This window comes from Phascolarctos cinereus, unplaced genomic scaffold (assembly GCF_003287225.1).
Source record: "Phascolarctos cinereus isolate Bilbo 61053 unplaced genomic scaffold, phaCin_HiC Scaffold_2;HRSCAF=192, whole genome shotgun sequence".
In the NCBI taxonomy this organism is placed as follows: domain Eukaryota; kingdom Metazoa; phylum Chordata; class Mammalia; order Diprotodontia; family Phascolarctidae; genus Phascolarctos; species Phascolarctos cinereus.
Window position 1 is genome coordinate 197983678 of NW_027555625.1, and position 13648 is coordinate 197997325.

General features: G+C 36.0%; 1 long non-coding RNA gene across 1 annotated transcript; it reads right to left on the reverse strand.

Moving 5' to 3' along the window:
* Positions 1 to 1349: 1349 nt before the first annotated feature.
* On the reverse strand, positions 1350 to 3435 carry LOC144455606 (uncharacterized). The gene is made up of 2 exons (XR_013484329.1): positions 2921 to 3435; positions 1350 to 1827 (listed from the first exon to the last, which is right to left on the reverse strand). It is a non-coding gene; the product is annotated as an uncharacterized LOC144455606 (long non-coding RNA).
* Between the last annotated feature and the right edge of the window lie 10213 nt (positions 3436 to 13648).

Below are 13648 nucleotides of genomic sequence, written 5' to 3' on the forward strand. Positions count from 1 at the left end.
TTCCATTGCCTGAACAGTATTTGAGAGCTTAGATATGACTCCCCTACACTTTTATTTCTCCTTGGTTCAGCTTCCACCTAGCTTTAACATAAACTTTATCTGTCTAGCCTCAACTCTATGACATCTTCCTGCCACTTTTCAGAATGCTGGCATCAAAAAACCAGTGGTTGTGAGATTGGAAAATTTTGTTTTGGTTCTAGATCCACACTAATGAGTTTTGTGACCTTAGAAAATTATGTCTATTATTTGTGCTTCAGTTTGTACATTAGTAAAATGTTAGAGTTTGGAGGAGATGGTCTTGATGATACTTTTTAGATCTGGCATTGCATGGCTTTTTTCTTTGGTTCCTGTTTTGTCTGCTATGGGACTGACTGCCTAGTCATACGAATTATTTTACCTTTTATGGTCCCAGCATTTCTATAGGCTTTCACCATGAAAGTGTTCTGAGCTATCTAAACACCTAGCAAGGATTCTTAACCTTGTTTAGTGTTATGGACATTATGTGCAATCTGGTCAAAACTACTGACTCCTCAGAATAATTTTTTAAAGCAATAAAATAAAATGCATAGGATTACAAAGAAAACTAATTAGACTAAAATACAATTATCTTTTTTTTTAATTCATAGATTCCAAGTTAAAAACCTTTGCCCTAGGATGATGATTATGTTTGGTTTGTGTGGTGTGAAGTATGAGTGTGTGTGTGTGTGTGTGTGTGTGTGTGGTGTGTGTGTGTGTCTGTCACAGGGAAGTTGATGAAGAATTTGGGACATTAACACCTATGTAAGAAAGTAGTTATAGTTCTAGGGATGGACAAAATGAAGTACAATACACAACAACATTTAATATTTTTAAGAGAGATGAAAATGAGTAGATAGAGAGATGATGTGAGAGTCAGAAAGAATGCATTTAAAGTCTTGCCTCTAACACCTGCTGGCTATGTCACCTTGGGAAAGTATCTTAACCTGTCAGTGCACCAGATAACCCTCTAAGACTGTAAGTTGTGAATGAGTTGCTTAATTTGCATTTATAAAAAGCTTTTTTTCCCCCAAAGTAGACATTCCCCATACCAATGAGGTCACAGATTTGTATCTCTCCTCAAAGTACCTCCCAACCCTCAGGAGGGAGTTTACTAAATGTACAACACCACAATGGGCAGCAGATTTTTTAAAAGTAAAAAAGGCATGGTCCCAAGTTTGTTAGGTTCATTTAGCACTATAAGATATCAATATGGTGTATATTAGATAAGAATTCATCAGAGAAATATGAAGCTTAAGTGTTCTATGATGCTAATACATAAATTACTACTGGTCAAAGGATAACGTTGAATTGAGCAAACGGGACAGTTGCAATTATATTTAAGCTTCTAAAGAAAGGTGTTTTATTTTATTTTGTTTCATTTCGATTTTGTCTTTTTTTTTTTTGCCTAAGCCACATTTGTGTGTCTTTTCGACAACAATTCAACCTCCCTTACTAAAATATAAATTCCTTAAAGTCAACAACTGTAATTTAGATAAATATTTTCTCTCCTCTTGTACCCAGCCCAGAGCTCATTACAGGCTCATGTTACACTTAGATTAAATGTGCATTGAGTAAATCAGTAAGCAAAAGGACTCTTATATCCCAGGCTCTTTCTACATGTGCAAAACTCAGCTGACGTGCCACGTCCCACACGATGCTTTTCCCATTTGTGTCCCATGTTGTATCTCCCAGTAGAAAGTAAGCACCTTGATGACTTTGTATCCTCAGTGCTTTATGGTTGATAAATATTTACTCCTTGATAGTATGTAGGAGGAGAAATTGTGGCTAGAGGTGGAGTACTGTCTGCATCTGTAGGAAAAGTATAAAAGATAATTAAGATTCTATAATTATGTTGCTAAGAGGAAGTCCCCTACTGCCTATAAAATAAAATCTAAACTTCTAATCTCATTATTTAAAACCATGCAAAATCTGGCCACAATCTGTCTTTCCCATCTTGTCTCCCACTTCATTTCATATACCTCATGATCCATCAATGCTGGACTGTTTACTGTTTCCAAGGACATTCTAAACTTTGATTCTTTGTGCACACTGCTACCTTTCCTTGAAATGCCATCCCCATTATTTCCAGCTATTGAAATCTTTCCTGTTTATTCAAGGAATAACTTAAATGCAATTTCCTACATGCACAATTGTACAGAATATTCAGATTCAAAAGACCTAGGTTCAGATTGAAATTCTACTGCTTTTTATGTTGACTTTAGTAAAGTAGACATTAGATCTTTCATCTCTTGAATGAAAGGATTAGATTGCATGATCTTTGAAGACATTTTTAATTTGAAGTCCTATGACTCTGTCTTATCTGACAGCAATAATCTCACCTTTATCAAAATTCACATATCACTTTTAGTATTTCTGATGTACCTTACCACATTTTAAATTGTATTATTTTTACCTGTACATATACATGCCTTACTTCTAACAGTTGATAGAACTAGTAGCCATGGAATATATACTCCCTGTGGGTATGGAATATATATACTTGTTTAAGTTTGCCATAGTACATGTCATGGTGCTCTGAATGTAGTAGAAAATTATATATTTATTTTGTTAATGAATAAATGTTTTGATTGCTTATTTCTTTAACACACATAATGTATATATATGTATATGTGTATATAGAGACACATACATGTATATATACATACATACATACATACATACATACATACATACATACATTCATACATATTTTTTCCATAATGGACACATTTTTCCCATCCTTTCTTTCTTTGTTTTATTTTGTTTTTAGGCTGCATCTTTGACTTCCTTGAAGTAAGGAAGTCCTTGTGAGGGACTTTCTCTACCAATATGTAGACCATCAGCTCTTCTGAAACTTATAGTCAGAGATTTAATCATGACCTTGAGATATGAAGTGACTTACCTGTCAAAGATGAGACTTGAACTTGGCTCTTCATAATTCTGAGATGAGTCCTCCAACCACTAAATCACAGCTTCCTTGAATGAGGGATATCATAACATTCTAACACTTCCTTTCATAGATGAGGAAACTAAGGTTGAGAAGGATTAAGTACCCTTTCAATACCCCAGTGCTTTTGATTGGCAAATCTTGTATTCTTTCTGCTGCATGTATCCTAATTGATTCTTCTGCAATAGTGACCATCAGACTCAGCAAAGAAACATGAAATCTCTGAGGTTGTGTGATACTTGTTTGAAAGTCATCCTCTAAGCTCATTTGGATGAGAAAAATTGCTTAAATAGCACCAGTTTGTTCATTTAATTTTATTAGATTGCTTAAAAGTCATTTAACCTGGAACTATGCAAATTAAAATCCAAGGTCAGTTAAGTCTACAGCTTCAAGTCACCCTGCTGAATTCTGTATGAACTTGTTGACACAGAAACTACTGATAAGGATCTCTCAAAGAAGTAACCCTTTTTGCTTCCAATGTTAAGGCATTCTCATTGTAACTGAGCCTCCTAGAGCTCAGACCGAAGGTCAAAGAAATTCAGTGTTCTACATCCCATTCCATTCCCATAATCAAAAAAAGTCATTAAAGTTTTGGTTAATAATGTGCCTGAGTTATTTGAGAAACTCATTAACTATTAGTCACATCAAATGGTGGCTCTAGATCTGTAGGGAAGTTATCTTCCAGAATAAGTTTGAGAACTAACTTGGTACCCATATTAAATGAGAAGTTGTTTTATCATTATCATATGATAACCACCTTAAGTTTTGCAGTAAACCAAAGCCTGATTGCACTGCTATTTGAGGGTTTCTGCTGTGGAAGTGCCATAAGCTGCTGTGCTTTGCAATAAAGCTCGGATTTGAGAGATGAGGGTTCTTGCCATAGCACAGCTAGGGGAGGGGAAGGAGCATGGTAAAGTAGAAAATGTGCTGAAATAGAATTTGAGGGGGCAGCTTGGTGGCACAGTGGATAGAACACCAGCCCTGAAGTCGGGAGAACCTGAGTTCAAATCCAGCCTCAGACCAAACACTTGACACATAACCAGCTGTGTGATCCTGGCCAAGTCACTTAACCCCAATTACAGAAAAAAGAAAGAAAGAAATAGAATTTGAGCATGAATTTTGTTTCTGCTACCTACTACTCATATGATTTTGGAGAAAAAAATGTATAAAGGCACATATATGTACATTTGTATGTCTATATAGGTATCTATCTATCTATCTACATGCGTGTATTTATATGTACGTGTATAATATAGTTGTATACATGTATATGTTTACATAAGTATGTATGTATATTTATCTACATACAAATATACGTACATATATGTGTATATAAATACACACACACACACACACATATATATATATATAATATATATATATATATATATATATATACATACATACCCACACATATATGTATACTCACATATACGCACACCTCCATTAAGAACTAGAACAAAAAAAAGTATTAACCCCCAAACAAATCTGAGTAAACAATGTAGGCAACTGGTAATTTTTTAACTATAAGTAATAAAAGCTAGCGTCTTTGAATCTAGAGTGTTTTCCATTTGTTAGCTCATTTGATCTTTACAACTCTATGATATGTGTGTTATTATTATCCTCATTTTACAGGTGAGAAAGCAGAGTCTAAGACAGGTTAAGTGACTTTCTTAGGGTCATATAGATATTGTCTGAGGCAAGATTTAAACTGTGATCTTCCTGACTTCAAATATTATATATATATATATATAAATTTTTTTTTTTTTTACAGAGCCACTTAGATTCTCTGTATATCAGAGAGCATTCATGAGAAAGTAGATTGATCCAAAATCTTGAGTCACTGAACTATCAACAACAGCTTCACAGTAATTTCATAGAGGATAAGATGGTACCATGGAAAGAGCTCTCATTTGGAGCCATAGGGTATGGATTGAAAACTTGGATCTTGCCACCTTATGCGTGTGACCTTAGACACATCAGTTAACCCCTCTGGGCCTCAGTTTCCTCATATATAAACTGAATAACTTGGACTAGATATATACATATCACATATACACACACATATTCATGTATATATTCATATACATATATATGTATGTATAATAGCTAAAGACCATATTAAGCCACCACCCACTTTCAGAAAGGTTCTCTCTTCTACATCTGTTCATTGCTTGTAACAGTGAACAAATTCGAGTTTAGAAACACTGTTAGAAATGTAAAACACTAACATTTGGTCGAAGCAGGTGCCATGGGGAGTTATATGAATGTCAGTGGTTTCAATTGATAGAGGATTCTGGGGAAACATCCAAACCATACGGCCTTGCAATCTTCCAGGAAAGGATATTCCAAATCCTTGCACAGAAGCATGATCTAGTCCAATGTCTTGTCCATTACGAGTTGAGATCTGTATTGGATTCCTGGTTCTCCCATTTACCAGCTAGGTCTGACACTATGGCTAAGTCAAGTCTTAGGGACTCACTTCCCTTATCTGTAAAATGAGAATGATGGTATATATATCACCTATATCACAAGCTTATTATGTGGATAGTATTTTGGAAAGTATAAAGGGCAATAGAAATGTCAAATATTTAATGTTTCCTCCTTGAAATCGAACACCCACTCATTGTGCTCCATGTACATATGAGTCATCAGTGTTCTCCAATACCATAGTTTCAGTTCTCAGAGACTATACCTCTGACTTTCCGAGTTTAACACACCTGCAGGAGCAGTTTTGTGAAGTAAACATGAACTTAGGATGTGGCATGAAATTCCCCCAACCCAGACATTACCGTGTTGTTGATAATGTCATGAGGGTGTTGGGCATTTCTCTCAAAACTTTGATTCCTGTTTGGACAGGTTGGGGAACAGAAAGTACCCTGCTCTGGCTAGATTTTACTAAGCCCTCCCACTGACATTTTCATTCCTGAACTGACCTTGATTGTCAGGTGATGGAATACAGCTGCCAAATGTCATGCCAAAGAATGGAAATGTATACTGCTGGTGGGTGGCAATGATGATTAGGAAGGTTAAAATGTGGGATCAGCCTTGCAAAGGCAGAAAGCTGAGAACTCCAAGTTTATCAATCATTTGTAGAAAGGACATCCTCCCTCTCTCTAAGGTTTCAGGGTAGCAAATTATTAATTAAACATCTGACAGGGTAACTTGGGATTTAATGGGAACTTACCTGAGCTAGTCATGTTTGGGAAGATACACATATACATACATACATACATATATGTGTGTATATATCTATTTGTGTGTGTGTGTGTGTGTGTATGTGTGTGTGTGTGTGTGTGTACACATACATATTCCTTGAAGCTAGATTGCCTTGATTCCTGGAAGGAAGGGGTAAAGATGAAGGATCTGAGGAATACCAGCCAATGGTCTGTAATTTCTAGAGAAAGCAAAAGAAACTGAGTCAATATGGACATAGCTAAAAAGAAACCAAATATTGGTAACCATAATTTTGGTTACTGGTAGATTTCTTCATCCTACCCTATCATATCCTACTAGATTGAGAATCAGAGACATATATTTAAATCTATAATAGTCATGTGTAAAACTACCTGTTAGATATCTCAAAATTAATGCCCTATAGACACCTAAAATCAGTGTGTCCAAAACTGAAATCATAATCTTTTCCCCACAAACCCTCCCCTTGTCCAAATTTCCATATTACTCTTGAGGGTACCACTATATTCCCTAGTCACCAAGGCTCACCACCTTGATGTCATTGTCTTCTGTTCCCTACATCTTTCCCTCCCTCTCCCTCTCTGTCTGTCTCTGTCACTCTGTCTCTCTGTCTCTCTCTGTCTCTCTCTCTGTTTTCTATGTCCTTCCTCGTTATGAACATTGTCTCCGCTATAACTCCCAAGGCAGCCTAAAACTGCATGAGATATTTTAGCTACTGACTCTTAAAGTGCTATCCGCTAGAAGCCCAGAAATTTTGTATAGGCCCTGTTGTTTTGCCATACCTCCTCCACCTTATATTTTTGAAGCTGATTTTTTGGAACCCCAGGGTTAGTACTTTACATTTATCCTTATGAAAGATCATCATATTAATTTTCACCCTGTCTTGAGCTAATGATCTTTTAAAATCCTGACTCTGAGATCCACTGTGTCAGATATCCCTTTTAGTTTAATATCATCTACAAATGTTATAAGCATGGTATCTATGCCTTTATCTAAGTCATTGATAAAAATATTAAACATTGATGTCTGAAAGAAATTACTACAAAAATCTAATGCATCATGATTAAGGGACAGAGATCCATTTATTGTAATAATCTCATTGGTAAACAAGGCTGGCCTTCAGACAAATGAGTTAATAGACATTGTCCTCCCTTTTCCTCTCCTCTCCTCTTAGCATCTTGTTTTTGTTTTTGTTTTTGTTTGGTTTTTTTTGTTTTGTTTTTTACCTACCTCTCTCTAAGTGATCAAGGTCTTCAGGACAACCTCAGGTCCTATGGTAGCACTCACCTGACTGGAGAATACCCCTGACTCCCATCTTTTTTCTTCTTTATTTGTCTCATACAAACATAACCATCCCTTATCTAATGCTTGAGGACCTTATTCTGCTCTAAGAAAGAGGTGATAATAGCTTAAAAACACAAACTCACATTTTTATACTGCTTTAGAGTTGATAGAATGCTTTCCTCACAGAAGCCCTCTAAAATAGGTATTATGGATATTATCATTCCAATTTTATAGATAAAAAATAGAATTTCACAAAGTTTAGTAATCAGAAAAATGAATCTCTGTTACTATGTTAGTTAGTGAATATGTAATCCCTCCAAAGTAATACGTGAGGCATTGTGGAATGGTGAAGAAAGAGCTGGCTTAGAAGCCAAGAAATTCTGTATTTGAGTTCTGTCTCTGCTTTATATGACTGAGCCACCCCACATAAATCATTTTAATCTCTTGGGGCTTTAGTCAGCTCTTTAAGACAAAGAAAATAGTGGTTCTTCATTGATAGAGGCAGTTTCCTTACCCAAGAGCTCCCCGTACCAGTGAAATTACTAGCCTAACCCCAATTACTGTCCCCAAGGTATATAGTTTTACTTGCAGCATCTGTAATTTTGTTGTTTCCAGTATTTGTATGACTCACACAAATTACAACCTCTCTGTGACTTGGTAGGTAGACTTTAAAGTCCATTGTGACTCAGAACTTTATCTCTTTTCAGCCAGTCTTGTGATAGACCTTTGGGGATGGAAACCAATCAAAATACCTATTTCCTTACATAGACATTGAAGGGGGTTCATACTATGAAATTCGCTAGTTTTATGACCTTGGAAAAGTTTATCTCTCTGGGCCTCAAGTTTGTCATTTGTAAAATGAAGATGTTGGATTACATAATCTTTAAATTTCTGTTCATTTTTAAATCTTATGATCCTAGTTTTTCCTATAATACAAGCCCCAAGTACATGCATTGTATCTAACAGTTTATGAAGCACTTTGTTTTACACACTCTCTCATTTAATCCCTCAACAATCTGGAAAGATAGATGGAACATGGCAAGGTTTTTCATGTTCTATAAATGAGGATACAGCCTCTCAATTTATAGACAAAAAGCACTTTTATAGACAAAAATCTTATTTGATTCTTACAATAATATAGTAAGCAAGTAAGACAGATAAATAGGTAGATAGATAGATACAGATATTATTATTCTTCCCATTTTACAGAGTAGGAAACCAGGCCTCAGAGACATAGACTGTTTTCCTGGAAATGCCCTGGGGTTAAGCCTGAGGCACATAGAAGTGAAATGATCTACTTTGGGTTAGACAGAAAATTAAGGGCAAAACTAGACCATGAATACAGATCTTAGCCCCAGCCTAGTGCCTTTCCCTCCATAACCATTTTGCTTTTCCCTCTACATGGACATATAGCAAACTGTTTCCAAGAGAGGGCAGTGTGGTTTAGGATAAAGAACAGTAGATTTAGCCTCAGGACAACCAAGTTTGAACCCCAGTTCTTTCACTTATTAGTTGTGAGACCTTGGGCAAACTACTTTCTTCTCTGGGCCTCAGTTTCCTTGAAGGACTTAGTCTTTTCTTCACAACTACCCTTCAAGGGAAGTAGTGTGTATCTCACCATCCCCAACCAAGGTACTAAATCTGGAAGAGTCGATACCATTTGTTAAGTATCACACAACTAATAAGTAGCAGTGTCGGGAAGCCTAAGTTCCAATTTCAGCTCCAAATGAAACCTTCTCTTTTATTCTTTCACTGGGCTAACTTGTCAATTGATAAATCATAGAGTTTAAAACTGGAAAGAACTTCAGATATCCTCTAATCTCCCACATTTTACAAATAGGGAAACTCAGGATCAGAGAGGTAAAGCCACTTGCCCCTGATCACACATATAAAAGGTAGTAGGGCAGAATCAATAACAGGCATGAGAATTCTCAGTCCAAGCCACTTTCCACTCTTCTATGCTATCTCTAAGTAGGAGAGTTTCTAGATTTCAATAAGGCATTTGTTAAGCACTTGCTTTATGCCAGGCACTGACCTATATGTGCTGAGTGTAAGGGATATGGTTTAGACATTTGATTGAATTCGTAAAGAAAACTCACAAGCAGGAAACTCTACCAAAGCAGGTCAGCACTTTCTTTGACATTTATAATCTTTGAGAGTTGCCTCAAGCATAGATAGGTTAAGAAACTTGCCCACTGACTCACTGCCAGTATTTGTCAAAAGCAGAACTTCAAAGCCAACTCTCTAACCTTTAAGTGATGCTACATCTCAAGGTCCTGGAATAGAAAAGAAAAAAGTTCCATAGTCCCTGTCCTCAAGAAACATTTCGTTCTAACTGGAGAGATAGTATACATACATATGTATATAAATATGTATAAATAGGTGCATGCATACATATACAAATATACATAAATATTATGCATACCTGTCTACATATATGTGTGTGTGTGTGTGTATTTGTCTATATACACATGTGTATACACACACCAATATACACAGATCATATACAAAGCAATTGCAAGGTAATCTTGGATGAGAAGGAATATTGGCTGGATAGGAAGAATATGACATGCAGAAGGTCTGACAGTTGAAGTCCCAGATACTTTCAACATTTTGAAAAATATATAGTGTGACTATGTTGCTCATTATGTCCTCTAAAACACCATGCCTTTTCATAGGCATTGAATTCCTTTGTATTATATTGATGAGTTTTTGGTTTCCCCAAGAATTTGACTCTAGTTTCCTTGTGCTGTGTTAATAGTATGTTTTTCCCACATCTCATGTATTTGAAGTGTACATCTTTTGGAACTCCAAGATTTTTGAAGCAAGTGTCTGTATTATGTTTGGCTTTTTAATTAGCATATTACTAATTCATACTTTTTACAGGATAATTAATTCCTTTGACTAAACTTAGGAGTCTCTCTGTGATTACAAGGCTATTCAGTTTTTAAGCATTCAGTTATTCATGTCTTTGCTATTTTTAAGGATCATAGAGATGTTACAGGTAGGAGGGAGTAAAGAGATGATCTGATCCAATCCTTATCTTTCACAGATGAGCAAAATGAAGCCCAGAAAAAGGAAGTGACTTTGCCCAAGATTGCACAGTAAGAATTCAAACCCAGTTCCTTTGACTCCAAATCTAACTCTCCCACTACATAACTCCTTTTCTTTTCTTTGATTAAAAAGGAGAAGGGATGGTTCTTCTTTGTCATTGTCTTTCTTAGAATTAGCCCTGGTGCTGAAATGGAACTTGAGTCTGCAGTTTTCTAGAGGAATTAGGATATTGTCCATGTGCCCAAGCTGAGAGCAATTGGGAAAAAAAAAATTAATACTCAGAGATCTATAAATCTCCATTTCCTTAAGTAAAAGTTAAAGTAGAAAATATTAATAATTCTGATCATGGAATCATTTACCACAAAATGACAGATTTGAATTTGTAAGACCAGGATTGCAAAGTGGATGAGTTTTTCACAACCTGTGTGACTTTGGATGTGTCATCTCACTTCTCTGGGCTTGGTTTTCTCCATAAAAAGAAGAGTATGAACTAGATCTTCCTGAATATCTCATCTAGCTCTAAATACTATGTGATGCCATGATGTACTGCTGCTGATATAGTGGAGGAAAAACATGGATAATGGTGGACCTGGAAACTATAGTATACATGATCTATTTGAAGGAACTAGGGATTTTTATGCTATAAAAGAGAAGGCTCAAATGAGCCTTTGAATAAAGAGTAATAGAATCTAAAATCTGAAAAACAATTTTCTTAGAGGTCATCTAATTTGGTCTTAAATCTAGTATTATTAACTTATAAGTATTCTCAAACATTGAGGCCCTATGATATGGAAGATGTATTAGACCAATGGTTCTCAAAGGGTGTGTGCTAAGTTTTAGCTAAGTGTGCCACAAAAACGTGGATACAACTGTTATGATGATGATAATGATAACTATTAGCATTATTATTGTTTTATTATTTTAGTATTTTTCTTATTATTGATGTGTTGTTATTGCTATTATTATCATATTAGACATTTGATGGTATATTACGCATAGATGAAAAACTTCTATGCAGCTCCAGATGAGAAACTTATTTTTCTATCAGAGAGAGAGAGAGAGAAAGAGAGAGAGAGAGAGAGAGAGAGAGAGAGAGAGAGAGAGAGAGAGAGAGAGAGAGAGAGAGAGAGAGAGAGAAGGACTTAGAAAGTTGCTTGGTGATACTGAAAAGTGAAGTGACCTCTATGATTAATGGAATTGTTAGGGGTCCCTCAGCCTATGTATGTTAGAGGCAAGGTTGGAGGTAGAGAAGAGTAAGCATAGCATTTGATTTACTAGCTATGTGTTCCTTCATTACTTTAAACTCTAGATGGTCTAAATATATATTAGGCACCTAATATATATCAAATATTATGCTAAGTGCTAGGGACATAAAGAAAGACAGAAGACAGCCCCTACTCTCAGGGACCTCACAATCTAATGGGAGAGATAACATGCAAACAATTATTTACTCTATCTCTCTGTTTCTGTTTCTGTCTCACTTTGTCAATCTCTGTCTGTGTGTGTGTTTACACATACATACGCGTGTGTGTATATGTATGTCTATATATATATATATATATATATATATATATATGTATATATATGTATTAGGGGATAAGCAAAAGAAGGTAGCACTGGAATTAAGTGAGATTGGGGGGAGAACTTATAAAGTGGCAGAAAATTTACACTCAGTCTGTTAGACCTCAGAGGGTAGAACGAGGAAAACTGGATGAAATTCATAGTAAAGCATATTTAGGCTTCATGTAACTCTTAGTGAGCTGCCATTCTTTGTGGTAAAATATACTATGTCATGATAAAATAAAATTTGAGAACTGCTGCATTAACCTTATTATGGATAATATGAATGAAACTGTATAAGGAGTCGGATTGTAGATAAAAAAGGAATGAAGTTGTAAATTCCCTCTCACTAAAAGATTCAAACAGAGGCTATGGGGCCGCTTGTAAGGATGTTATAGAAGGTACTCATGAAATGGATGTGTTGATATCTCTGAGTCAATCAATGTATACCACAGTTTTCTAGGTGGATAATCATGGAACATAATCTCCCCTTGGTCTCCAATAAGAACACTAGTTACCTATTCCCCTGCATTTAGAGCAGAAGTTCTTAACCTGGGCTCCAGGGGCAGATTTCAGAAGGATGTCAAATTAGATGGGGGAAAATTGGCATTTTTAATTTCACTAATTTTTTGTTTCCTTTGTAATCCTATATGTTTTATTAATCTAAAAACATTCTGAAAGGAGTCCATAGGCTTCACCAGACTGCCAAAAGAATATGTGATACATAAAAAGGTTAAGAATATCAGATTTAGAGGAAAGATGAGAATCTCCTGCCTCCGAATTTTAAAGGAAAAAAAAATTATCCTCCTTTTTTTATAACACTGAAGAACATGTAGAATCAAATATACTAGTAGGCTGTTGGATTGAAACTTGCTTAAAACTGATTTTGAAGAGGTGGGGTTTATCTCTCCTTAGTTCTCTCCTGACTTGGCTCTGGAGCTCTTTATGACAGGGTTTAAACAGCATAGCTAGATCTTCCTCAAGGTTATTTATTTATTTTTTTTTTTAATTTTTTTGTCCTGGAATGGAAGCAGGTGCTGAGCCATAAATTTGTAGCATCTTTGTGAAAGATGTTAGTGTTGCCACGTTACCAACTTTTTACTGTGATTCTCCAACATTCCCATCAAATTCCCTGGGCCCAGGAGCTGGGTCTGAACTGGGCCCAGGAACTGGATCTGAACTTGGCCTAGCTGCAAATACTTCAGGCCCTTTGAAAGAAAGGGTTATCTTGGAATACCAACATAAATAAACTGTGATTACAGAAACCAGCCAAATCTGCCTTGTTATTTTGTGTCTCATCAGAGGTTGCAAAGTGAAGCCTTCCAGGAAAAATGTACTTGTCTGGTTTTGCTTAATTTCAGAAATTATTTGCAGATCTTGGCAAAACAGTGTGGGTTGTTTGCTTTTTGTTGGGGGGGGGGTGAGGATGGTTATTTTCTGTCAGAGGAAGATACTCTAGGTAATTCCATTTCTGTTTAGCTCTGGGGTACTGATGTCTTTCAAAACCCTGGCTCTTGCTCAGGCCAGGCCAGGAGGCAGAGGTGAGCTGCCACCATCCTTAATGTGGCAAGTTGTTTTAAGTGCACAGTG